The sequence below is a fragment of the Silene latifolia genome, chromosome 5 (genome assembly GCF_048544455.1).
Source record: "Silene latifolia isolate original U9 population chromosome 5, ASM4854445v1, whole genome shotgun sequence".
In the NCBI taxonomy this organism is placed as follows: Eukaryota; Viridiplantae; Streptophyta; class Magnoliopsida; order Caryophyllales; family Caryophyllaceae; genus Silene; species Silene latifolia.
Genome location: NC_133530.1, coordinates 14690499 through 14718380, shown reverse-complemented (window position 1 = coordinate 14718380; position 27882 = coordinate 14690499). Strand labels below are relative to the sequence as shown.

The 27882-nt window shown below is 36.3% G+C and overlaps 2 protein-coding genes and 1 long non-coding RNA gene across 3 annotated transcripts in view; all 3 read right to left on the bottom strand.

Moving 5' to 3' along the window:
* The window catches only part of LOC141656799 (jasmonate-induced protein homolog), a 239665-nt gene that overhangs the window by 171432 nt on the left and 40351 nt on the right, over nt 1-27882 (bottom strand). The gene's annotated exons all lie outside the window — the stretch shown is intronic.
* Nucleotides 1-27882, bottom strand: part of LOC141656802 (jasmonate-induced protein homolog) — a 38405-nt gene that overhangs the window by 7220 nt on the left and 3303 nt on the right. The window lies entirely within an intron of this gene.
* LOC141655932 (uncharacterized) lies at nt 15714-19357 on the bottom strand. Its single transcript, XR_012548251.1, has 3 exons — nt 19278-19357; nt 18549-18875; nt 15714-16189 (listed from the first exon to the last, which is right to left on the bottom strand). It is a non-coding gene; the product is annotated as an uncharacterized LOC141655932 (long non-coding RNA).

Below are 27882 nucleotides of genomic sequence, written 5' to 3'. Positions count from 1 at the left end.
CTTGTGTGGTCGTTTGGAAGACAAATTTGGATAGCAAGCACAACCAAAGACACGGAGATGAGAGTAGGAGGGATTTTTGTGGAAGAGAGCGGAAGTTGGTGAGCGGAATTGGAGAATTTTGGTGGGTAGAATATTGTGTAGGTGGACCGCAGTTTGTAGGGCATCGACCCAAAACTCCGGTGGTGTAGACGAGTGATGGAGTAAGGCAAGAACAATTTCATTAAGACGTCGAAGCATTCTCTCTGCCTTGCCATTTTGGGAGGATGTTTGGGGACATGAAAACCGGAAAATTAGGCCATTTTTATTTGCAAAATTACGAAACTCATTGTTGTCAAATTCACGGCCTAAGTCACACTGAAAAGCTTTAATGGAACGTTGAAATTGAGTAGTGACATAATTACGAAAATTTAGAATTTTAGTGAATGTTTCGGATTTGAATTTTAGCGGGTACACCCAAACAAATTGGGTAAAATTATCAAGCAAGATTAAATAGTACTTGTTGCCTGCTTTGCTTGTAATGGGTGACGTCCATAAGTCGCTATGAATAATGTCAAAAGGCGCAATAGTAGTAGAATTTGAATCATGAAATGGCAATCGTTTATGCTTACTTATTTGGCAAGAGTGACATAAAGACGATAAAGTATTATTACTACTACAATGAATATTAGACTTGGACGTAAGAAATTTTAAAATATTGGCACCCGGATGACCAAGACGGGAATGCCAGACATCGGTAGAAAAAGCAAGGAGGTGCGGGTTTGACTCGGAAGACTTCGTGGTGGATGCGGCTGACACGGGGTATAGGTCACCATCACTATTGCTCCTCAGAATCAGATTCCCATTCGCTAAATCCTTCACAGAAAAACCACAAGGATCAAATTCGACAGATACAATATTGTCTTTGGTAAATTGTCGAACGGATATAAGATTTTTAATTATGTGTGGAGTATATAGCACATTGTGAAGGTGAAGGGTCCTATTAGTAGTAGCTAAGGCAGTGTTACCGGACCCATGAACGGGTATGCGAGCACCATTACCGACATAAATTGAATTAATCGTGCTAGAATCGAGAGGACGAGGGAACATACCTGCATCCGCACTCAAATGCGACGATGCGCCAGTGTCCATGTAAAATGGACTAGAATTCTGGGACTGCAACTGTAGAGCCGCGAATACCTGTGCTAAGTCCGTGGGCTACGGTTGCGAAGCATCATCAGCGGCCATGTGGGCCTGCCCGAAGGTAGCAGCAGACTGGCGAGAGCCACGGTTGTTGCGAGAACCAGAGGAGGATGTGGGATCAGCCGGGGAGTGCCATGGCGTCCAAGGAGCAGTCCACCCTGGGTAAGTAGGGTATGGGCAGGGTGGAGGGGTCCACTGACCAGGCCAGCCGAGCATGGTCCCCCACGGTGAAGCCATGGGTGCAGTAGGGGTGGCGGATTTTGACTGAGATCGACCGCTGCCACTGTTATTATTGTATTTCCCCTTGTTCGTCCCGCGTTTGCCACCATTACTGCGTTTGTTGTTGCGAGGAGGAACAGGGGCGTCATCAGTGGAGGGGGATGGCGGAGCAACCAGGGCCGTGGCTTCTTCACGGCTTGATTGACGATGATTTTCCAGTTCAATCATACTTCTTGCGGTTTCAAAATTGGGTAAAGTTTGATTGATGTACGCGGCTACCGTATCATATTCCTGAGGTAAGCCACGCACTAACTGGAGAACCAATCGTTGATCGGTGATTGCAGCGCCGACATCTTTCAATTGACCGGACAACTCACGAAGACGTTGACAATAAGCATCGAAAGACGGGAACTTACCGAGTTTGAGAGCGTGAAACTCACTCTCGAGACTAGCGGCGCGAGCGCCCTTGTTGTTGAGAAAAATGTTCTTGACACGGTTCCAAGCCTCTTGTGCAGTGGACTCGGGTTCAAGGACACGGAGTAACAACTCATCCGACATAGTACCATAGATCCACTGGAGAACGTGGGCATCGATTTCGCACCACGAATCGTACTGTGGGTCGGTCTTTGGCGGTGCGGACGTATTGTCGATGTGGTGCAACACTTTGTATCCACGCGCATGGAGTGTGAAAAGATTCACCCATGAAGCATATGATACTTTTGCGCCGTCTAATACACGAACCTTATTTTGAATATTGGTAACGGTGTAGACGGGGTGAAGGATTGGCTTGGATTGGGTCGAATTTTCGCCGTCAACCATTGTAGCGTGAGGCTAGGGAGAGGCGAGGGAACGACGTTCTGCCGGAGGCAAAAAATGAACGAGGAAACAGGAGGATCGGAGTTCAACCTGATACCATGAAAGTGTTCAATCCCTTAATTAGGGTTAGATGTATTCCTTCAATATATATAGCATATACAATCTATTGGTTATCTAGAAACTAGGATAACTATCTTTCCTAAATATAATACAAAGATATGATTTACTTAACTAATTACAACTCAAACAATATATACAATATATTGGCTAATAAAATATTAAAATGAACTGTTGAAACTCTCTCATATAATAACTACTATTAATTATTTGAGGTGTGCCTAGGATTATCATTTCGTAAATATAAATTATAGAATAAGACCGTCCAATACCGTGAGACGGATCCATCTCAATAATTACTGCGAAATAATTACTGCTCCATAAAATATTTATTTTAAATGTAATAATCACTTTCTCATAGCGTATTACTAACTTTGTTCTTTCGTTAATTTACATGCATTATTTCCCACACTTTTACGCATCGTCCTACACTCCTACTAAATTTCATGCCTTTTGGTTTATCACATATTCAGTTGAGCGTGTTCGCTCTCTACCATCGGTTAGGTAACAAATAGAATGGTCGGGCTAGATCTAATTTAGTTTTTATTTTCGTTCAATATATAAGTCTTCTATTAGATAGTACTCTTATATACATTTAACAATATTTATGTGTTTTTTAGTAATATTTACTCAAGGCTTTTATTAGGCGGTATTCTTATACGCATATAATCATTTTCATGTGTTTTTTTAGTGAAAGTAGTTTACTTTGTAAAGTGCTTCCCCTGTTTTGTTCATTTAGTGACACGGGTAGTTGTTTAATCAAAGGTAACTATTATGAATTAATCGCGAGTATTGACATTAGTTTATGGTTAGTTATACGACGCAAATTCTAGGTTCATCGATGCAATTATGAAGAAGGGCATTACTTAATTAGTTAATTTCTATTTCTATTTCATCAAAAAAAAATGAAATTGTATTTAAAAAGTTCGCTAATTGTTTACCTTATCTGTAGCTAAACTATTAAGATAAATGTTTCGATGCTTATCATACACTTGTTAAGTTTGTTTAAGATTGTTATGTTAGTGCTAATCATATATACAAAAAAGGCTATAAAGATAGAAAGTGGAGCACATAATTGATATCCTGGCTCAAAGAGCAAATGTACTCCCTTAGTTTTATAGTGTGATCTTTTGTTCATATTAAATATTGTACAAAAAAACGTAATTGCTAATTCCCGCCCATAAAATTACTTTATCCCACACATTTTTCCCCTAAATCCCATAACCATCCTTCGTCTTAAAAAAGAATTGAGAAGAATTATCTCCATTCTCCCTCTCAAAATCTAACCAATTAGTTAATAGTTCAACAATTATAGATCGTAATTCGTAGAGATTACATGTTATTTATGGGTTTTATCAACAATTTTATTACTAAACCAATCTTCCAATCGATCTAATTAACGTACTATTTCAGAAAAGGTGGGAGTTTTCTACAATTAAGGTTTAAATCGATGTTGCATTACAATTTACGAATCTAATTAATTATGATAAAAACATGAATAATTGTTTGTCTAACAAATTTGAGTGAACAAATCAAGTGCCGGAGAAAGTGGAAAACATGGTTGTCTATTCTCCTAAACCAGAATGTTACATTCTACAATTGGAAAACCAGACCACAAAGGGAAAAGGCAAGCAATTATCTTTGCCAGAGACGCCCACGAATGGTCATCAACCACCACCGCAGTCAGCCTTCTGTCATCGACATCAGTTCAATTTTCAAGTGGGGCGTGGTGGTCAAGCGATTTGGGAATTTATTATTTTTTCAGTTTTTGATTTGTCCCACTCTTAGCGGGAGGAGAAATGGGAGGGGTATATTTGGAATAAGACGATCAAATGTGCGGGATTTAGTAAAATTGTGTCCGGTATTTAGCATGTCCCAAAAAAAATGGAAATTACAAAGTGAAATTATGAAATAGAGCAAGAAAATGATTGTGTATATAGCATGACTGACAGTTAATGTATTATACAACTGGTTGTATATACAACTTATTCAATCTTATTCAATGTAATTGAGCTTTGTTATAAAGTTATTGAGCTCTACTAACAAAATTATCGAGCTATGATACAAAGTTATTGAGCTTAACAGAATACTTTTTAAACTCAATAACTTTGTAAAATAACTCAATAACTTGTAAAATAGCTCAACAACTATGTGTAAGAGCTCAATAACTTTGAGGCGGTTGTACAATGATATTATACAACTGGTTGTAGGATAGTATTTGTGCATGACTGAGCATGTTAATATTAAAATTACGGTTTTTCTAACGTGTGCCCTAAGGGCACACATTAATAAGCCTACTAGGGAATGATTTGTAAGAGATTTTCATTAATTATGGTAAATTAAGTATATACTTGCATTTTTAATGAGAATCTTTTGCAAATCTTTCTCTATTAGGCTTATTAATGTGTGCCCTTAGGACACACATTAGAAAAACCGAATAAATAATAAAAAGCTACAACGATGCTATTTTAAGAGAAAATATTATGCATCATGCATTATATTGTTATGTGTGAAATGGTGCCAGAATGTATGCAACAATGGCGGCATGAAACTTAGGAAACGCCATTGATGAACACAGAAGCTTAGTAACAGAATATGTTGAAAGAATTATGGAGAATTATAGAAGAAACAAAATGTAAATAGAATTTGTGATTGTATTACTTAACTTCTGATCAATGTACAAGTATGTGTATATATACAAGAAGACGAGCAACTAACTAGTCCTAGTCAAATCAGTTACATTAGTCAAAGTTTGTTACAAGTGTAACAAACTCTCTAACAAACTCCTAACAGAATCTAAAAGCTTCTATACAAATATCTAAGGTGGTCTGTGACCGGAGGCTTGGTGATGCAACTTGGATGCTGATGAATGTTTGTGCTGCTGTTGTAGTGTGTTTGCATCAGCTATACCAGACTCACAGCCCCCCCCCCCCCTCTCAAGTTGGAGCTGCTGATAAGAGGACGTAACAGCAAGCCCAACTTGGCAGAAAGGAACTCATGCTGCTGCTGTCCCAAAGGCTTAGTCATGAGATCAGCTAACTATAAATGTGACTTGACATGGACAGTATTAAGGAAACCATCTTCAAGCCTTTCCCTGATATGATGACAATCAATTTTGATGTGTTTGGTGCGCTCATGGAATACAGGATTAGCAGCAATATGGATGGCTGCTTTATTATCACAATGCAACTGTATAGGCAAAGGAACTGTAACACTGAAATCCTGTAATAGAGCATGTATCCAAACCAACTCTGAAGTTGCATAAGACATTGCCCTATATTCAGATTCAGCAGAACTTTTGGAGACTGCCTTTTGCTTTTTTGTTTTCCATGAAATGAGAGAATCACCTAAGAAAACACAATGACCAGTTACAGACTTACAACTAAAAGCACAAGTGCCCCAATCTGCATCACAAAAATCCCTGAGATGCAGATCAGTAGTTGTAGGATAAAAAATGGCAGCATCAGCAGTGGCCTGCAAGTATCTCGCCACATGAAGAGTTGCTTGCATATGTGGCTCTCGTGGACAACTCAGAAATTGACTTAAATGCTGAACAACATAAGATAAGTCTGGTCTTGTAAGATTTAGGTATAGTAACCTTCCAACCAACCTCCTGTAGATTTCAGGATCATCAAGAGGAACACCATCAGCAGTAGACAAATGCAAACCCCTTGGTAAGGGAAAAAGTGCAGGTTTGCAGTCTTGCAAGCCTGTATCCTTAATAATATCCAAAGCATACTTTCTTTGATTAACTAATATACCCTCTGGTGACTGCATGACTTCTAAACCCAGAAAATATTGAATAAGACCCAAATCTTTAATAGTGAAGGCTTTATCAAGAGCTTGTTTCAGAATGGGAATAAAAGTAGTATGATTGCCCGTGATTAACAAATCATCTACATAAACCAATACAATAGTCATATATCCATCTACTATCCTGGTGAACAAAGAGTAATCACTTCTTGATTGAACAAATCCATGCTCAAGAAGTAACTTGGTCAACTCCTTGTTCTATTGTCTGAAGGCCTGCTTTAAGCCATACAAGGATCTCTTTAAGAGACAGACCTGGCCAGGTTGAGCCTTAACATAAGCATCAGGTGGTTTCATTTATACCACTTCATCCAAGAAACCGTGGAGAAAAGCATTATTAATATCTAACTGGTGAATGGACCACTGTCTGGCTGCAGCAACTACTAATAAAATTCTCACAGTGACAAACTTAGCCACAGGAGAAAAGGTGTGTTTGTAATCCTTGCCTTCCACCTGGCTATATCCCTTAGCCACTAATCTGGCCTTATGCCTTTCTACAGAACCATCTGGCCTAAACTTGACTTTATAGACCCATTTAGACCCTATAGCAGTAGCACCAGGTGGTAAAGAGACCAGCTCCCAAGTACCATTGGATTCAAGAGCCTGAAGTCCTTTGGACATTGCTTCAACCCATTTGGGATATAACTGAGCCTACTTATAAGTAGTGGGCTCAGGTGTATGAAGAACAGCATTAAAAGATGCTGACCAAGTAGGAGAGTGAGTAGCAGTATTGAAGATAGAAAAAGAATGAGAATGCGGGGAATTGGGAATAACAGGTAATATATTTTGAATTTTAGGTGGCACAACAAAATCCTTGAATTTGGAAGACATGTACCTAGGTCTAGAAGACTGCCTAGGTTCAGGTGGTACAGTAATAGAAGGTGAAGAAGAATTTATAGAATTGTCATGATCAAAAAATATGGAAGGGATATCAGCATTATTGACAGGTGGAGAAACATTGCTGTGTGGAAAGGTAATAGGACTAGTACAATGGGGTGTGTTAGAAACTTGAATGGTGTCAGGGGAATTTGGATGAACAAAAGTGGGTATATAATCATTTGTATCATCATCAGAAGTGGAAATAGGAGTAGGAACAGAGGAAGAGTCAGTAGAAGAATTAATCTTTGGCAAATAAGGGAATGTTGATTCCTGAAAAACCACATCTCTACTCACAAATATTGAATGAGTGTCAATGTCATAAAGCTTAAAAGCCTTTTGACCATAAGGATAACCTATGAAGATACATTTCTTGCCTTTAGAAGTAAATTTATCTTTGGTAGGGGAGAATTTTTTTAAAGCATAGCATTGGCAACTAAACACTCTTAGTTCACTATAATCAGGCTTTTTGCCTATTAAAACTTCATAAGGGGACTTCCATCCAAGCACTAGAGTGGGAAGTTTATTAATGATATGTGTGGCAGCTAAGAGACTTTCTCCCCAAAATCTTTTGGGCAAATGAGCATGTAACAACATAGCCCTAGCAGTCTCTACCAGGTGCCTATGTTTCCTTTGAACCCTCCCATTCTGCTGAGGAGTACCTGGAATGGATTTCTGATGCATAATGCCTTTCCTAAGCATTAGGTTAAGACAATACTCTTGGATAAGCTCAGTGCCATTATCACTTTTGACAGTTTTGACACTAGACTTATACACATTAGTCACCTGAGCCAAAAAACCCTCAAAAATAGAAGCCACCTGAGTCTTGTACTTCAGTAAAAAGGTCCATGTAACACGAGAGTGATCATCAACAATGGTAAAAAAATAATAAGCACCAGTTATAGAGGCTGTCTTATAAGGCCCCCAAAGATCAACATGGAGTAAATCAAAACAATGAACAGCTCTACTATCACTTCTGTCAAAATGAGTCTTATGTAATTTGGCCTGAATACAAGTGTCACATTCATATGATTTCAATCCTTTACATTCTGACTCATCTATACACTGCATCTTAGCCAGGGAAGTATGGCCTAATCTGGCATGAAGTAAAGCAACACTAGGATGTTTCTTACAATCTAAATTATTATTGCAATTACATTGATCTCCTGCAGTTTTATTGACAACATTATGAACTGCAGGGTTAGGAATCAAAGTAAAATACTGCAGACTAGAAAAGACAAAGTTGTAGTAGAATTCTTCAGCTTGTATAAACCCCTTTCTTGGAAGCAAACTGCCACAGGACAGCTAGAAAGTGGGTCTTGTATTACACAGTGATGAACATGAAACTGAATGAGAAAAGCATTAGTGAGAAGTAATTTTCCTACTGACAGCAAATTATGCTGAAAAGCAGGAACATAGAGAGCATTATGCAAAATGAGTGAACCATTGAGTAAAGAGATATTGCCAGTTTGTGTAACCAATTGTATAGAACCATCAGGTAAACCTATCCTAATAGGAGTTTGTAAATTGTGCAATTTATCAAACAGAGCAGAATTGCCACACATATGATTAGTGTCACCTTTGTCTATTATTCAGTCAATAGTACAAGCAGCATTATCAGAATGATGTGCTAATGAGATACCTGCAAAATTGACTGAGACATCAGAATAATCCAGAGGAGATTCATGCTTAGCTTGAGCCAATTGCATCATTTGATTATAGAAAGTAGTCAACAATACTGGATCAAAATGGACAGGAGTAACAGGTGCTCCTACAGGTGCCTGAGAAGCAGAATCCATAGAGGGACCCTTAGTAGAAGCAGCATTAGCACTATACTCAGGTGCTCCCTGATAACCAGATGTAAAACCTCTGTGAACAGGAGCTCCCTGATAACCAGAAGCAGTATTATCAGCAGGCATGGTGGAGGCATTATTAGCAGAGAACCTGGCCAAGAACATCTCTTTCAGCTCAGGATGCTTCACAAAATAAGTGTCAATTGTATGTCCTTTCTTATGACAAGCTGGACACCAACAATCATCAGGCTTGAGCTTTTTAGGATCTCGTTTCCAGACATTCCAAGGCTGCTTCCCACTGGATTTGTTGAAGGAATTCATAGCACTAGAATTTTGATGAAGATTGATCATATTTGTGATATTTTTCTGACTTTCAACTTGCTGAACAATAGAATAAGCCTTGTTGATTGGTGAAAGAGGATCTATAGCCAGTATATTTGACCTAAAATTCTCATAGGTATCACTTAATCCCATGAGAAAAGTGATGACTTTCTCACGAGAAGCAATCTCAAGCAATTTCTTGTACAGACAGTAGGTGCACGTGTCCATAGCTCCACAACTGCATTCAGACAACTCTTCTAGCTCTTCAATGTCATCCCAATGTCGCTTAAGTTTGTTGAAATATTCAACAATAGAAGCATTTTCTTGTGAGATGTTCTTCAATTCCGTCTTCAATTGATATAGAAGAGGAGCATTTGATTAACCATAGCGTTCACATAGGTCAGTCCATAACAACTTTGCTGACTTACAAGATGTAAAACCTTCTTTGATTGAAGGAGCAATGGAATACAGTAACCAACACCTAACCATATGATCACACCTCATGCATTGAGGAAACTTTGGAGAAGTAACTGCAGGCATTGGAACTACACCTGTGATGAAGCCTTGCTTATTCTTCGTGCCAAGAGCAAGAACAACACCTCGACTCCAGGACAAAAAATTAGAACCATTGAAAGGAGTATTCGTCAATGACATATTAGCACTCTCAGAATTTGCAAGAAAAAGTGGATCATCATACGGATTACTGTAAGAAGCTTCACCAGTTGGAATTTCAGTAGAATTTATCATATTTGAAGAATATACAAGTTTTGAGAGTAGAAGAATGTTTGATTTGTTGTATTTGAAGAATAAAGGAGCAGAAAAATGAAAAATTGCTGCAGAAAAACAACAATTTGAACTAAGAAATACTGAAATCAGAGAAATAAAGCGAAAATTGCGGAAGATTGATGAACGATATGCAGAAACAGGATGTTAATCCTGCTCTGATACCATGTGAAATGGTGCCAGAATGTATGCAACAATGGCGGCATGAAACTTAGGAAACGCCATTGATGAACACAGAAGCTTAGTAACAGAATGTGTTGAAAGAATTATGGAGAATTATAGAAGAAACAAAATGTAAATAGAATTTGTGATTGTATTATCTAACTTCTGATCAATGTAAAAGTATGTGTATATATACAAGAAGAAGAGCAACTAACTAGTCCTAGTCAAATCAGTTACATCAGTCAAAGTTTGTTACAAGTGTAACAAACTCTCTAACAAACTCCTAACAGAATCTAGAAGCTTCTATACAAATATCTAAGGTGGTCTGTGACCGGAGGCTTGGTGATGCAACTTGGATACTGATGAATGTTTGTGTTGCTGTTGTAGTGTGTTTGCATCAGTTGTACCAGACTCACATTATATGTGTTATAGATATAAAGCAAACACGTAATTAGTAGACAATCAACATGAAAGTTGAGCATTATTCAATATGTTATTACGAATTGCAATCATTAGACCGATTTATGAAATAAAAATAGTTTAATATGGGCGGGTCAGAAAACGGGTCAGGTCAAGATTAGAATACGGATGAAAAATAGTTTATAACACCTTTGATGGATCTAATAATAACATTCTAATTATATCCATTGCGTACAGAGACATTAATTATATCCATTTGTTTTGATAATTATTATACTCTCTTCATCTCAACCAGTTATATTATTTACCTTTGATTAAAATATATCTTATAAATAATTAAAAAAATGAATGAATGAAAGAGTCCTTTAAAATATTATTATATGGTAGATATGACTTCACATAAAAATGAATTTATTATGTTTTTAGTTTATTAAATTTAATAAATTTTTCATAGTTTTCACACATAGTTGACATTGTAATAACGGATTATTAATTATTTCATATTAGGGTATTTTAATGTCATGGAGTAAGATTCACCAGTCTGAAGTCTTAACCCTAAAAAAAGGATCGGGTGAGGTTAAGTTTATGAATTGAGTCATGTTTTGACAGGTGTAATAAGGATGTATATAGTGAGATACAACTAAACCTATTGAAAATAGTGTACATAAGCTCCAAACACAGCCATGGATAATATAAAAGGCTAGATATAATTAACGACACAAAGGTATACCGCTAAGCTAGTAACGAAACTGTTAGGGTGCAAACCTCATGTCCCCATCGATAGAATAAAATGGAAGATAATCTTTATAATTGTCTACAAAATATAATAGTGCAAGGCCTTATGGGAAGAAGCCCAAGAGTGAATCCGTGAGGGCTTGGCCAAACCGGACATTATCGTACTATTATGGACAGTGGACACAGATGCAGCAGAGGCCCAACATGAGGTATTCACACTTCCGCACAACAAGTGGTATCAGAACCCAAGGTTCGACTTGGGCTACACACGAGGATGCATCAGTAGGTCCAAGACTTGAAGTTGTACACTGTAAGGCATGGACCTCCTAGCTCGGGGTGAGTCCTTGAGAAGACCCGGTACAAGGTTAAATGGATGAAAGGCGTCATAGGTCTTGCGGGACAAAGACCATTTGTGTATTAGAACTGTTGATCAGGTGGACCCTTATCAGATTGGGTGCCACAGGTCTGGTGGGTCCTTTCCAGGTTGGATGTCAGAGACCGTTTGTGTTCTAGGACTTCTGAAGTGGCGGACCCAGTCAAGGGTATATTAGATGCAGGCTGAGGAGCATGAGGGGCACTCACTTGACCAGGCGGTGACATGTGGTGCAAGACATGGCTCGTGGTAGCATAGTGTGTCGGTCAAGGGGAGGTTATCAAGACTTGTGATGTTTCGGGTGTCTAGAATTTGGGGTTGTAGGTGTGAAAAGTTCTCCATAGAGGTCAAGATCCGAGTCAAGATGATGGTCCTTGGTTTGAGGGGAGGATTGTTAGGGTGCAAACCCATATCCCACATCGGTAGAATACAGATGAAAGATCATTTTTATAATTGTTTACCAAATATAATAGTACGAGGCCTTTTGGGAAGGTGCTCAAGAGTAAATCCGTGAGGGCTTAGCTCAAAGCGGACGATATCGTACTATTATGGACAGTGGACATAAATGCAGCAGAGGTCCAATACGAGGTATTCACGCTTCCGCATAACAGAAACAACCCACGCGATTAAACTAGAAAGAAGGTCATCCTGAATGGTGGCAAGTTTTTCGCTCCAAGTAAAAGGGTAAAAGCGGTAAACTTGAAAGTCCATCCTTTTAGCCACCGCCAAAAATATCACGAGCAACGCAACCAATATCCACCATAAGTAGCTTTAACACTGAGTTGACGAAAGACACCGAATAATAAGGAGAAAAGATCATAGCGGTTCAAGACAAGTTGGAATGATTAAGATTATTCTTGAAGAGCCAAAGCTCGAGATCATATTAAAGGAGTAGAAGGTAAATGGGAGCTCATAATAAGAACCCCTACAAATTATGAAGCGAGGGACGGTCCCACAAAATGTGGATGGTGTTTTTATAATGATGGTAATATATGCCACGAGAAAGCGAAATAGGCAAACCCCGAGAGGAGACGGTAATCTTATGTAGGAATATACCTAACCTAGCGAGCCATCACAATAAAAGAGAAATATGATATTGGTTCGTCAAGAACATAACCATTTAAGGTTGGGCCAAGAAAAGAAAGATATGGCAAGGGTAAGAGAATCTTTACAAAAAAAAGGCCTAAGATGAAACTTTTAAAGGAGCATCGAGAAGTGATATTACAGTTATTGGAACGAGGTTAAAAGGAAAATAAGTAACAAAAATTTTTCGATAATGAAAAAAAGAGTATAAATTAAACTTATTGTGAGAAACATTCCAAGAGTCATTGTCAATAACAAAAGACATTAAACATGTGGTTGAGGTAGGGAGGAGAGGTCCAAAAGGAAGGGATCCAAGTGACCTAAGAGTATACCGCATCTATATTAGTCATTTACCATACTTTAAATATGAAGATTAAAAGAGGGAAGACATGTACATATTGCATATAACACAATGTTAAATGGATTGTCATTTTTGTTTTATTTTAGCAATTAAACATCTCAAAACTAATATCTAAGTGGAGAAATGTGTCATCCAAGAGTCGATTAGTTTAGCTAATAAAATGACAAGTTGAAGGAGTAATGATCGTTAATCAAGTCATGTTAGCATTAAAATTGTTCTAATATCCTCTTTACATAACATTAGGCTAAAACGTCCTTATAAATTATATATTTAGCCAATTATTTTAGAATCCGTGCAACGCACGGGCAACCCTATTTAATAATATAATGATCTGGTTGGTTCTTCTTAATTTATCCAATTAAAGAATGGTTGTTATACTCTTTGCTAAAATCGCACATAAGCCTGAGCCGCGTCCATCGAGGAGGATATAGTGTTTACTTTACAAGTCCAAGGAGATTTCATTCCAAAAAACAATTGACAATGAGTGGAGTAACCCCTTTGGTTATAAAGTGGATCGGTCTTCTCTATTTCTTCAATGTGGGAAACTGACATGTGATTCTTCACATGCCCTCCTTTTTTATCAATTGAAGAAACGCCATTCTTTTCGAACCTATTTTGTCGGGTGGGAGAATCGTTGCTTTTTCAACCCGCCAAATAGTGGCCCAGTTTCACCTTTTGTCGGACGTGAATATATAGCGCTTTTCGGACCCGTCTTCGTTTAAGACCCAGGAATAAACCTGGCTCTAATACTATGTAGAAATTCAGAGAGAGAATATTTCATAAGATCGTTTATATTATTGATTGTTCGTTATCCGACAATTATATTGAGAGACACTTTACATAGCATCTAAAACCTAATACACCTAGAATTTTCTTAAAGATATTATTAATATCATAATTATATTATTACGATTACTATATAATACCAAAAATATTCTCCATGCAGAAATTCAGAGGGAGAGTATTTCATAAGATCGTTTATATTATTGATTGTTAGGGCTGAGCAAAAAATATCCGATCCCATTTTTTTTTAATCCGATCCGAAATCCTGGAAATAAAAATCCGAATATATGGATACCATTTAAATTGGATATCCGATCCGATTTTTTCCGAATAAACTGGATCAGATGTGCATTGTGATATTCTTAAACCGGATATTCGAATCCGATCCGAATTTTAAAAATTTATATAGAAAAAAAAAGGAAAACTTTATGTATAGGTTATGTTGTTTTTAGACTAGTTTTGAAATTTGTAATAAAGACTTGTAATTTATGCAATTAAGCCTTGTAATTTATGCGATCGAGACTTGTAATTTATGCGATGAGGACTTGTAATTTATGCGATCGAAGACATTACCTTTTTTAGTGGGCTGCAAAATGCAAAATGGACTGAAATTACCTTTAGTTTTAATCTGCCAATAGCCCAATACCACCAGCCTCAGTGGAATTTTTACTGTATATTTAAATCCGGATCGAATTCGGTTTTCGAAATCTGGATCTCCGAATTTTCGAATTCCTGATTTTCGGATAATATTAACTACTCACGTTATTTTTATGGTTATATCCATTCCCGTTAATTTTATCAAACTCATATTTAAATAAATAATTTTTTTCTTAAATCGAATTGTTAGCTAATTTTTCTTACTTTCTCCGTTGTTCCTACTATTACTTTCATTACATTTGTTGTGGCTATTTTTACTTTCACTACTCCTGCCATTATTATCTTCCTTTTCACTACACCCGCATTTAATAATGTTAATTCACAACACCCGTTATTGTTACTATTACTTTCCGCTGTTATTATTGTTACTTTTATTACTCATCATATATGAGTGATTATATATTATCATATTTGCTATATCCAATTATATATTATCATTAATAAACAACTTTTTTGATAAAATTTATCCCCTTAAGAAACTTGATTTGTGATTTTTGTTGTTTTTTTTGAGAAAAACACCACAAGGGTATTACTATAATAAAGATAGATAAAAAAACTACAGCATTGTTAACGGTCGGTGGTAAAGCGTCCAGTCACGGTCGGTGGTAAAGCGTCCAGTCAAACCGTCTTTATCAACAATTCTAGGAGAAATATGAGCTAAAGAATGAGCCACACAATTATTAATTCTACTCGTTTGCGACCAAACAACCGAATTAAAAGAACTACATAAAGCAAGAATATCATCAATAACTAAAGAGAAATCGCTTCTTCCATGTCGCTTGCACTCCAACGCCTCAATAACCTGCAAACAATCACTTTCCAGCGCCACATCTCGAATGCCCTGTCCTACAGCTTCTTGAAGACCGTCTAAAACTGCCACAGCCTCCGCAATATGAGGATCCCAGCTCTGCTCTCGAACCAAAGACATACCCCAGACTACTTCTCCACGTCGATCCCTACACACGCGCCCCCGTATACTAACTCCTTCGCCATCTTTCACCCCCGCATCGACTTTCACCTTCACAAAACCATCCGGCGCAGGCTTCCACTCTTCATTTCCCCCCTCCCCTTCCCGCCTTCCACTCCCCACCCGTAAACACGCATCAGCAAAATTTTGAAATCATTAGTTCTTTTTTTTTTTTTTTGTTATTGTAAAATTAGAATTTATTAGGGGGAAATCCTTGAATGGCAATTAATTAATCTAAGGATCTAATCGAGCATCAGCTTCAACATCTCAAATCATCGATTTTATTGGATCATGTACTTACTAGTAATTAAGCTCGAATGTATGATAATTTAAATAGACAAAAGAAAAAGTTCAATATCATAATTATTATTCCATTTAATTATTTATTTAAGCTTCATAATAGGTAGTAGGATAAGCAACCAGTGTACATGCACCGCAAGCTAACATGAAAGCTTCGATCACACAGTATATTATGACCTTTTATTATTATAATAATATATGTTATTATATGGATAATTTATATGTCCATGGCTTCATGGGACAAGTTTGAAGTTCCCAATAAGAGTAGCAAATTTTGGGTCGACGTCATGGATCTTGCCATCAACATAGGTCTTGGTAGGTTGGTCTGTGAAAGTGGCAGAAGGTAAGGCATTGTCCAAGTCATCAATGGCTTGTTCAATTTGATCTAACTCCAGGCGGTCAAGGAATTTTTTTAGGCCACATATAATATATACCTACATTAAAACCAAGAACAAAATGAGTGATTATTGTATCATCACCCAGTAAGTAGACTATATAACCAGTTGTATAGAAAAAAAAATCTAAGCTTTATAATGAATTATTCGAGCTTACACTTATACATTACGAGCTGTATTTGAAAGAATCTGAACTCCATTATAAAAATATTGGTTTTAAAAAATTATAATGAAACTTAAGAATAGTATATATAAACTCAATTAGATTTTAAGTTTGACATCAAAATATTTAAATATAAATCAAAAGTTATAAGAGCTCGAAAACAATACACGTAAACAGAGTTAGATTTGTTATAGTTGTACAATATTCTTATACAACAAGTTGTATAGTAGTATTTGTAATCATCACCCACTATAAACACTAAAAAAATGCACTCTTTGCTAGAAAATTTTGAGACGAAATCACAAATCCATGAAGGTTTGGCAATCGACCGTGTCACGGAACTTGTGACGAAGTGGTTGGACGGGTTTAGCTTGCGATGATATTTTTTTTTTGCGGCTAAATTAAATTTGTTTTTTTTATCAACTTTCGTAGCAAAATAATTGTTTTTACATTCTTACTTTGGAAGAATTTCACTCGTTTCTTGTGCTTTATTAGTGAACTTTTTCTTTGTTGTTTGAATTTTTGAATTGGACTTATAATATGGGAATCTGTGAAAGCGGGTTGGGCCAAAAAAATGGAGTTGACAAGAAAAAGTGGAAATTGAAAAATAAAAGAAAAGAAGTTTTTTTCAAGATATTCGCAGCAAAAAAATACGCTTTTTTTTTGGACGGAACGAACACATTATAATATTAAAAAAACAAGTTCAATTATATTACGGGGTGGGTCGGGAATTCGGGATTAAGGACCGTACAAGCCGAGAAAAAATATAAAGTGATTATGTCTATTAGAAAAGATGGGGCATAATTCCAAATAAAAAAGTACGCTTTGCGACGACCTATTCTATAGTAAAATAAAGTCATTTGTGACAAGGTTATGTGAAAATTGATGTCGTTGCAAATGGCCGTTTGCGACCAATTTACCCTTTTATGTGATGGAATAGTAAAAAAGTCATTTGCAAGAAAATCCTCGAGAAAACAAAACTTGTTGCATTTGAAAACGTGATTTATGAGTGGAAAGGCCACTCACCACCAAAAATGCCGCGTTTATGCAAAAAGTTCCAAATTATTTTCCCATTTATGAAGGGAAACGGGTTTCACAAGCAAAAAGACCGGTTTCTTTAAAAAAGTTCGAATAAAAAGAAGGTTTATTAGGGAAAATCGCTTTATGTTGAAAATCACCGGGCTGACTGATTGGTTTCACAAGCAAAAAGACCAGTAGGTGTAGCTAACATCACTTTTTTTTGTAGTGAAAAAAGTGCGTGAAAAAAACCAAACTGCTAAACGTCGTCGACATTTTTTAATGACTTTTCTAATCTATCCCTCACTCTAAACCTTCCATATTTTAACATCTTTTTTCAAATACGACATTTCCGTCACCACCGCTTTAATTCCGCCACCAAATTCAAGGAATCACGACGACAAGTGATCTAAACTAGTTTAATTTTTTAAAAATCTTCTATATATAAAAGCTGAGTTTTTTAAACCCTTCTGATTGGCTCCTTAAAACTAAGAAGCCAAAAGATATTTTTTTACCCCCTATCCCACCACTAAAAAACTTCATCAATTTCTCATTTTATTTTAGAAAGTTTACAATATCAATCTCTTTTTATATGACCTTAAAATTTACATTATGTATATTTTATATATAACCAATTTTATATTCTCGAAAGCTTACAATACTCATTTGTGATTAATAATAATTAATTTTAATATAGTTAATTTCATATGAACCCATAATATTAATATAGATTTTAATAATAATCTGTTTATTTTTATTTATAGTTTTATAATTAACTAAATTTAAATAGTAAACCCATGCAATTTTCGATTAATAATTATCGATTACCGCGGCAAAAATTAATCTAAGTCGGAAAATGAATTTATTTTTTTAAAAAAAAAAATTCCAGACGGAAAATATTTTTTCGTCCAGACGAAAAATATTTTCGTCCGATTTTTTTTTTTTTAAAATAAAAAATTTGGACGAAAATATTTTTAAAACCGTTACTAACTTGATCGTTGTTACCGTATGTTTAAAACCGTTTTAATCGAAAAGTTCGTAAATTAAATTACGATTTTTTTCAGAAAAACCGGCTTTTTTTGTTTTAGAAAGATTCGGGAGAAAGACAAGGGGAAGTTAATGGGGGGCAAAATTGAAAAGATGTGTTAGTTGTCGACGATAATTAGTAAAAGTGTCGACGATATTTAACACGACCGAAAAAAAAATGTTCATACTTACCCTGTCATGAAGTGGTTGGCTGTCAGCGGGTGCATGCCATGCTAAAATCCACGAACAGTCCATGCCTACCGCATTTCTCCCCTTATACACTACAACGCCTTTGGAACCAAAATTGTTTCCATTCAAGTGGGTAAGTTTGACATTGGCATTGGGAGAGATTGTTACCGGGAATGAGTTAGCAGGAGTGCCTGACCAACTATGATATGTAACTAAACTCATCTCGAAATGGGTCTGGTTATGGATGGTGGCTTGGACTCCTTCTTGTGCACGTTTAACTCTCTTGTCACAAACCGTGCCATTCTGCTTTTGCATCGTTGCCATACCTAACTTTAATGGTAAAATCATACATCACATCTTAATAAGTTCGAATAATCTTTCTTTCAACTTTCGGAAGAATAAAAAGTCAAACGGCATTTTGTTAATACTCCCTACGTCTCTAAATACCTTCTAAATTATAGAAAATTGTACGATTTAAGACATAATTAGATGTCAAAAATAAAAATAGCCCTTTCAAGATAATAACAAATATATAATAGGATGAGTAAGTTATATTTATGTACTAATACTTAATGAATAGGAAAAAGAATTAATTGAACCCTACGAAATACTCTAGTAAATACATGATAAAGTAGAAGGTATATATGAAATAATCAAGAAAATTGGAGAAGGGTATATAACATGAACAATTGAAGTTTGATTTTAGTACCATGTAAACAAACGATTTCTTACCTTGAAAATTGAGAAGATATGTATAATGATTTAAACGCTAGCTCTGCCTGGCTTGCATTAACGATAAGCCACCGTAGTCGTTTATATAATGTCATGGTTCTTATCGACGTGTGATAACGCAAGTTGAAAAGTATACTCATATTCCAATTTACACTAGGGTACGAATATTCTTTCTCTCTCCTTTAAAACAAGAATCTTTTATTCCTTTCTTTTAAAATATGAAAAACTTTGTGGAGGAATTTGTCACCTTTGATTTATGCTTCACCAACTAGTTGAAAAGTAATGTGAAAGTCTTCAGTGACAATGTTAATCCATATATAATAAAAATGATTTTCCAAATTATATCATGTGTTAGGATGAATCCCCTATTTACTAAAAAAATAAACGAAACTCCAATTTTTTCTGCCTAAAACATATTTCCTATAATAGTGCTTAATATTTTTAACATATACTATATGTATGGACATGACAGGTTATAAACGGACATAATCTTTTGTATTTAAATATTTATAACATTGAATATTTCACATTATGTACAAATTTATCTCTGATCTTTTTATGATAAAGAAATTCTTTTTAAAAAAAAATTATGATACAAATTCATTGATTTTTATGATAAAAAGTTGTGGCTAAAAAATATATTATTAGTAAATATTTATTAAAAATTCATCGAACTTTTATGATAAAAAGTTGCGGCTAAAAAATATATTATTAATAAATATTCGTAAATTAACAATATTAATTTCTCTGTAAAAAAAATAAAAAAAAAGCTTTCAAAAAATATTCATTTCATTACTTCTTACAATCTAAATTTTTATTTCTCAAATCAAAATACAATGAGAAAAAACATGAAAAATAAATGAATGGTCAGTTTAAATTCCATAAATAATACTCTCAAAAGTAAAACTCTATAAATACCGTACATACATTGCACGGGATCTATATTAGTTATTTAATAATCTGGTTTGTTCTTCATAATAGATCAAATTAAAGAACGGTTGCAGTATTTTTTTTTTCCCATTGAATAGGATTTTTTTTCCCAACGAATCTTTCCTAGTAAGGTTTTAGCTAGGTAGTACAATTATAATAAGCGCATTAATACGTTATAGCAATGATCATTATTATGATTGCTGGGATATGACAATTGTCTATATAATATTACATCATCTATTGCGAAGAAATAAATTATTTTCCATCATAATTGCGGAATCATTATTTGAAATAAAGATTGAAAGTCATCTTATCTAGAAGTTTATAACAAATTCTACCACCACTTAGTAACAAGGCCTCATCTTTTTGGGATTAATTAAGGACAAATAATGGGCCCAAAGAAAGCATCCCATAATATTGGGCTCGTGTTACGACGGTGGTGGGTCGAGTCGTTAGAAAATACTCCCTCCTATTCTACATAACCCTCCCTATTCATGGGGGGCACTAGAATTAAGGAGAGGAATTAAAATAAGGTAAAGTATTGTAGTGGGGTTTGGTAATTGGAGAGAGGGAAGGTATTGTGGGTATTATTGTGGGTGAGATGATTAAAATAAGTATTGTTGTGGGGTAAGTTGATTAAAATAAGTATTGTTGTGGGGTGAGGTGGGGTATTATTGTGGGCTCGTTTGCACTACAAAAAATGCGTCGTTAGCTACAGCAATAATCCGTCGCAAACAAGTGGAAATCCGTCGCTAAAGGGTCATTTGCGACGGAATTTGCGACAAATGCCGTATTGTCGCACAATTTAGTAGCAAATGGAATTATTTGCGATGGAGTAGGTGGTCACAAAGTTTTTAGCTACGAAATTTGTGTCAGAGTTTATTTCTGCGACGGAATTTGCGACAGAATTTAATTTCAAATAACCATTTTTCTTTTGCGATGGATTTTGCGAAGGAATTTTAAAGTAAAGAGTTTTTTTTTTCTTTTTTTTAACTTATACTTCCTATCAAGTTTATTTTTACAAACACATATGCAAATATAGCCTTATAATCCTTCTTTATATCAAGTTCTTTCTTATACATCAAAATGAAAGAACATTTATAAACATATGGAATGAGTGTAATTCTTCCGATGTGGGACGAAAAAAAACTAAGGTCCGTCGCAAAAAATAAAATCCGTCGCAAATTCCATCGCAAAAATATAATCCGTCACAAAATTAAAGTCCGTTACAAAAATAAAGTCTATCGCAAATTCCGTCACAAAATTAAAGTCTCTCGCATAGTGCTCTCGCAAAAAGCCTTTTTTTTTGTAGTGTTGGTTCAAACATGACAGAATTGAATGTAGTGGAGTTTGATAGTATATGTACGAGCGTATGTAGTTCTAAATCCATACTTGTTTAATGTTTTTTGGTTCACCATTAATTTGTGGAAGGATTGTGGGAATGAAGTTTGATTCGTTCCAAGGACGGACATTGGGTATGAGATTTTAAGGAGTTGGGGTGAAATTAGAATGCATTAGGTATCTGATTCCATTCTAAATCACCTCAATTCAACCAAACAATGGAATGGAATTGAATCAAATCCATTCCAAAATAGCCAACCAAACATCGCCTAACAAAGATTAATATTTCTATTGATTGAAGATATCACGTGTATCTATTATGATGGATTCCATTTCAAGGGATCGGGAAGTTACATCAAAGCATGGATATGTTCATGGTATATCACGTTATGAGAAAGGTAGGCATGCATTGTACTCTTTTTCTTTATACATGATTTTGTCCCACTTGTTATTCATGGAGCGATTTTAACGATGCACCTTGTTAGGAGAATGGAGTATTTTTGTTCCTTCATTTGTATTTTTTGTTCGTTTTTTCTAGGAAGGTTTTAACGAGATATGTTCTTTAATAATGTTAACATGGGAACCTTGTAGCTCGACTAGTACATGAGCATACACCACCTTACCCTCAACACTACCATCCTTACACAAACTCACCAAACCCAAAAATATGTCAACTTAAAAAAAAATACTTCTCCTAATTAATAACATCTTTTGATCACCCAAAATAACTCCTAAATGACAATGCAAAAGCAAAAGAAACCCAAGTTTGAACCATTGGCTTTGTTACTATAAACACCAAGATATTCATTAATGGTGATGAATGATACAGTTGTAGAATAGAGGAAGAAGGAGTAGTTAGAGAGAGATCATTGTAAGAGAGTAATATGATTCTATTATTTGAGCTATCAATCTTTACATCAGGGGTAGTTGGTATTTATATACATCATGTGTAACAAACCTAACTGCCTAACTAATCATGTTCTAAGTCGGTTACAGTTTGTTAGTTTGTTACACTTATGGCTCATATACTCTACATCCCCCCTCAAGATGGACTACAAGGATTCAGCTGGAGTCCAAGCTTGGCAACCAGAAACTGATGTTCTGCTGTACCCAGTGGCTTTGTCATAACATCTGCCAGTTGCAACTTGGTACCCACATGTTGTGTCTTCAGAAAGCCCTCCATTTGCTTATCTCGAACAAAGTGACAGTCCACATTTATGTGTTTGGTCCTCTCATGAAATACAGGGTATTGGGCTATATGTTGTGCAGCCTTGTTGTCGCAATATAAAGGAATAGGCAACTTGACTGGCACTTTGAGCTCCTGTAATGCACCTGCAGTCCAAACCAGTTCACTGGCTGTATAACTCATGCTCCTGTATTCTGCTTCAGCAGAGCTCTTACTCACGGTCTTCTGTTTTTTCGTCTTCCATGAAATGAGGGAGCTACCCAAAAAAACGCAATACCCACTCAAGGACCTGCTACTGAAGGCACAAGTTGCCCAGTCAGCATCAGTATAAGCCCTCAATTCTAAGGATGCAGATGCTGAATAGAGAACAGGCCAGCATTAATAGTCCCCTTTAGATATTTGACCAAATGTTGGGCAGCTGCATAGTGTGCATCTCTGGGAGCACTTAAAAACTGACTTAAGTGCTGAACTGTAAAAGAGATGTCAGGCCTAGTCAAACTGAGATAGAGCATCCTCCCAATAAGTCTTCTATATTTTTCTGGCTCTGCTAGCAACTGTCCTTTATCAGTTGACAGTTTGAGTCCTTTTTGCATGGGAAAGCTCACTGCCTTTGATTCCTCAAATCCAGCATCTTTAACAATGTCAATTATGTACTTTCTTTGGTTAAGAAGAATGCCACTTTTATTTCTAGCCACCTCTAATCCCAAAAAATATCTCATCAAACCCAGATCTTTGATGGTGAACTTAGCATGCAGCTGGTCTTTTAATGTCTGAATTGCCACACCATCATCACCAGTTACCAAAACATCATCTACATATACCAGAACAACCAGAAACTTTTGACTGGCACCATCTGTCCTGGTAAATAAGGAATAGTCCAACTTAGACTGTATGAACCCTAACTCCAAGAGATACTTTGTTAACTCAAGATTCCATTGCCTTGAGGCTTGCTTGAGGCCATAGAGGGATCTTTTGAGCTTACAAACTTGCCCTTTCTTTGCAAGAGCATACCCCAAAGGTGGCTTCATGTAAACTTCTTCATCCAAGTATCCATGAAGAAAAGCATTGTTGATATCCAACTGATGCAGAGGCCATTTCTTGACAGCAGCTATTGCTAAAAGGATTCTCACAGTAGAAAATTTTGCCACGGGAGAAAAAGTTAGCTTGTAATCCCTATCTTTTATTTGATTGTAACCTTTGGCCACCAGACGTGCCTTGTATCTCTCAATGGAGCCATCTGGCTTGTATTTGATTTTATATATCCATTTACAACCTATGGCCTTCTTATTGGCAGGCAAGGCTGTTAACTCCCATGTATGATTTGTCTCAAGTGCTTGCAGCTCCTGATTCATTGCAGTCACCCACTTATCATCTGTACATGCTTGTGAGTAATAACTTGGCTCATTTGCCTCAACCACATTACATAAGGAAAGCACATAATCCTTGTCAAAAGCTTGCAACTCATTTAGGACATGAGTATGCAAGGCAGCAGACTTCTTGGCCTTTTGAGGAGAATAATGATAATCTGACAGTAAGACAGATGGTATTCTGGGTCTACCAGATCTCCTTATAACCTGATCCTGCTGGACTGTTACTATATTATTTGGCACATCCTCAGTGCTTATGTCAGCAGTCACAACAGTATCATTAGTTGCACCAGTCATGAGGTCCATGTTATGTATGGCCTCATCTGCTGGTGTAGTAACTCCATTCTGCACTTGTTCAGAACAATCAATAGGTGATGCACTGCCAGTGTTAATGGACTGCAAAAAATCAGAGTATTCTGACTCAACAGCAGAAGTGGCAAGGACACTTTCTTGAACCTTATTTCTGAAAGGATAAACCCCTTCCCTGAAAATAACATCTCTGCTAGAAAAGATTGTATGACTGTCCAAGTCATACAACTTATAACCCTTTTGGTTATATGGATACCCAATGAATAAACATTTTCTTGCCCTCTTCTGAAATTTATCTGTAGCAGTAGGAGGCATTGATGCAAAACACAAACTACCAAATATTCTTAATTCATCATAGCTTGGTTTAGTCTTGAATAATAACTCATAAGGAGTTTTCCATTTCAACACAGCAGTTGGCATTTTATTAATGAGATAGGTTGCTGTTAGCAAGCACTCACCCCAAAATTTAATAGGGACATTAGACTGTATTTGAAGTGCTCTAGCAGTGTCTAGTAAATGTCTGTGTTTTCTCTCCACTCTCCCATTTTGTTGTGGCCTCCCTACTATAGATCTTTGATGTACTATGCCTTTCTCATTAAAAAACTCTTTACAATAAGTCTGCAAAAACTCTGTGCCATTGTCTGATCTAATGATCTGAATTTGTTTACCAAATTGAGTAGCAACATAAGATACAAACCCCTTCACCAAACCAGGTACCTGAGTCTTGTTATGCATTAAAAAAGTCCAGGTTAACCTAGAGTGGTCATCTAAGATGGTCAAAAACGACCTAGCACCAGTCAAAGTAGGAATCCTGTAAGGTCCCCACACATCCATGTGCACCAACTGAAAACAATGACTAGCATAAGACAAACTTTTAGGAAAAGGCAAAGTGTGATGCTTAGCAAGAACACAAGTATCACAATTAAATTTCTTTATTCCTTTAAAAGATTCATGACTTACATGCTTCATTTTGTCTAATGATGAATGCCCCAATCTAGCATGTAACAAACTTACACCCTTATTCTTATTTAATGCATTAGCACTACTTACAAAAGCTCTATTATTAGCCAAATTACAGCTAGCTGCTGAAAAATAAGTACTACTAGTTCTTAGCTTGTATAAATCCGCATTCCTCTTAGCCAATGCAACTATTTCCTTACTTGTAGGGTCCTGAAACACACAATTAGAATCCAAAAACAACACAAGTAAGCCAGCAGTGGTGATTAGTTTTCCTGCAGATAATAAGTTCTGTTTAAAATCTGGAATAAATAACACATTCTGCAATGTTATCTTATCAGTGATTCTAGCATGCCCTGACTGATATACTACCTTTATACTCCCATCAGGCAACCCCACATAAACAGGCTTAGGCAAACATACTATATTATGAAGCAAAGACAAATTGGAGGTCATATGTTCAGACGCTCCTGTGTCCACAATCCAGTCTATATTTGAGCTAGAATTATTAACTGCACAGGCTTGAGAAGACTGATACATACCAGCAAAATTGACAGACGACTGAAGAGTGGAATGTGATGGCTCAGGCTTTTCATTCAGGGCTTGTAAAACCTTAGTCATGATAGAATTAACAATTCCCTGAACAAAATCAGGAGAGACATGAGCATTAGTTGATATCTGATTATTTCCAGAAAACCCCATGGAACGACTGCCAGCAGAAGAATCAGACACTTGGGTATGATTCACAGAGAATGGTGCTATATCTTGATACTGAGAATCTTGATCTGAATAGAAAACCTCAGCATTATTAGCAGCTTTAAATGACCCTGCATCCCCATTGTTCTTGCCCTTCTTAGCATTAAAGGCCTTAAACTTGTAGCATCTTTCCTTGATGTGTCCTTTGACATTGCAGAAAGTACAAGTCTTGCATCTCCAACACTCATCAATTGTATGCCCAGTTCTTCCACAGAACTCACAAGACTTCTCATCTTCAGGATCACCAAGATCACTATCCTTAAGACGTTTCTTGCTAGTTTCATCTTTGGAAGAATAAGACTGATTACGCTTCTTAGCTGCATAAGCAACTGACTCCACAGCAACATCAGAAGTTACATCATTTATTAACTTCTGACGTTCAACCTTTTGCAACATCCCCAAAGCTTTGTTAATGGGAGGCAAAGGATCTAAGGTCAGTATGTGTGTCTGCAACTGCTCAAAACCAGAGTTCAATCCCATTAACAGCTGTATCAGCTTTGCTTGTGTCTCCCTATCCAGCAACCTCTTAAGCAACTGACAAGTACAATTACTCATAGCTCCACAGGTACACTGTGGAATTGGATCCATGGTGTCGATATTTTCCCACAAATTCTTGATCTTTCCATAGTAATCAAGAATGGAGGATGTGTCTTGTGAAACATTACTTAAATCCTTTTTAAGAGCATATAAATCCAATACATTCAATTGACCATATCGCTCAAGGATGTCAGACCACAAAGACTTAGCAGATGCAGCATATTGCAGATTATTAACTATGGGTTTTGCAATGGAATTCTTAATCCAACGAGAGACGAGAATGTCGCACCTTACCCAGGAATTATGTTTCTTGTCTGTAGCAGGAGGACAGGGACACTCGCCAGTAATAAACCCGACCTTGTTCTTTGAGAGAAGTGCCCAGATTATCTCTCGCTGCCATTGAACAAAGTTTGAACCATCGAAGAGAAAAGAAGACAGAGTTAAGCTTGGTTGATCTGTCTGAGAAAGGAAGAGAGGATCCTCTAAAGGAGAATACAACGTTTCTTCAGGCATGATTAGAAATTAGAGTTTATTGTGCGGAAGCAATCGATAAAATTGATTGAAAAAGGATCTTTTATTTAGGCTGATACCATATAAACACCAAGATATTCATTAATGGTGATGAATGATACAGTTGTAGAATAGAGGAAGAAGAAGGAGTAGTTAGAAAGAGATCATTGTAAGAGAGTAATATGATTCTATTATTTGAGCTATCAATCTTTTCATCAGGGGTAGTTGGTATTTATATACATCATGTGTAACAAACCTAACTGCCTAACTAATCATGTTCTAAGTCGGTTACAGTTTGTTAGTTTGTTACACTTATGGCTCATATACTCTACAGTTACCAACGCTTGTTCGGAAGCGTTGACACTTCTTGTTCGACACTGGTTCGCCTGATCCATAATGGTACGATGTTGTCCGCTTTGCGTCAAGCCCTCACAGAATTTTTATTATATTTGGTGGACACTAATAAATTTGTACTTTTATCTTTTACCCCACCAATGTGGAACATGAGTTTGCACTGTAACACTTTGGCTAATCGTGAGATTAAACTCCTTAACTTTATATTGCACTGAAATTAGGTTCGGCCCATAGGTATACCAAAAGTGAAATTAGTTGTACTTTTTACAAAATATACAACCAGAATAAAAAAAAGTTAACAAATGAAATTAAAATTTAAAATGAATCGACGTAACTTTTAAATTATTTTATAATTATC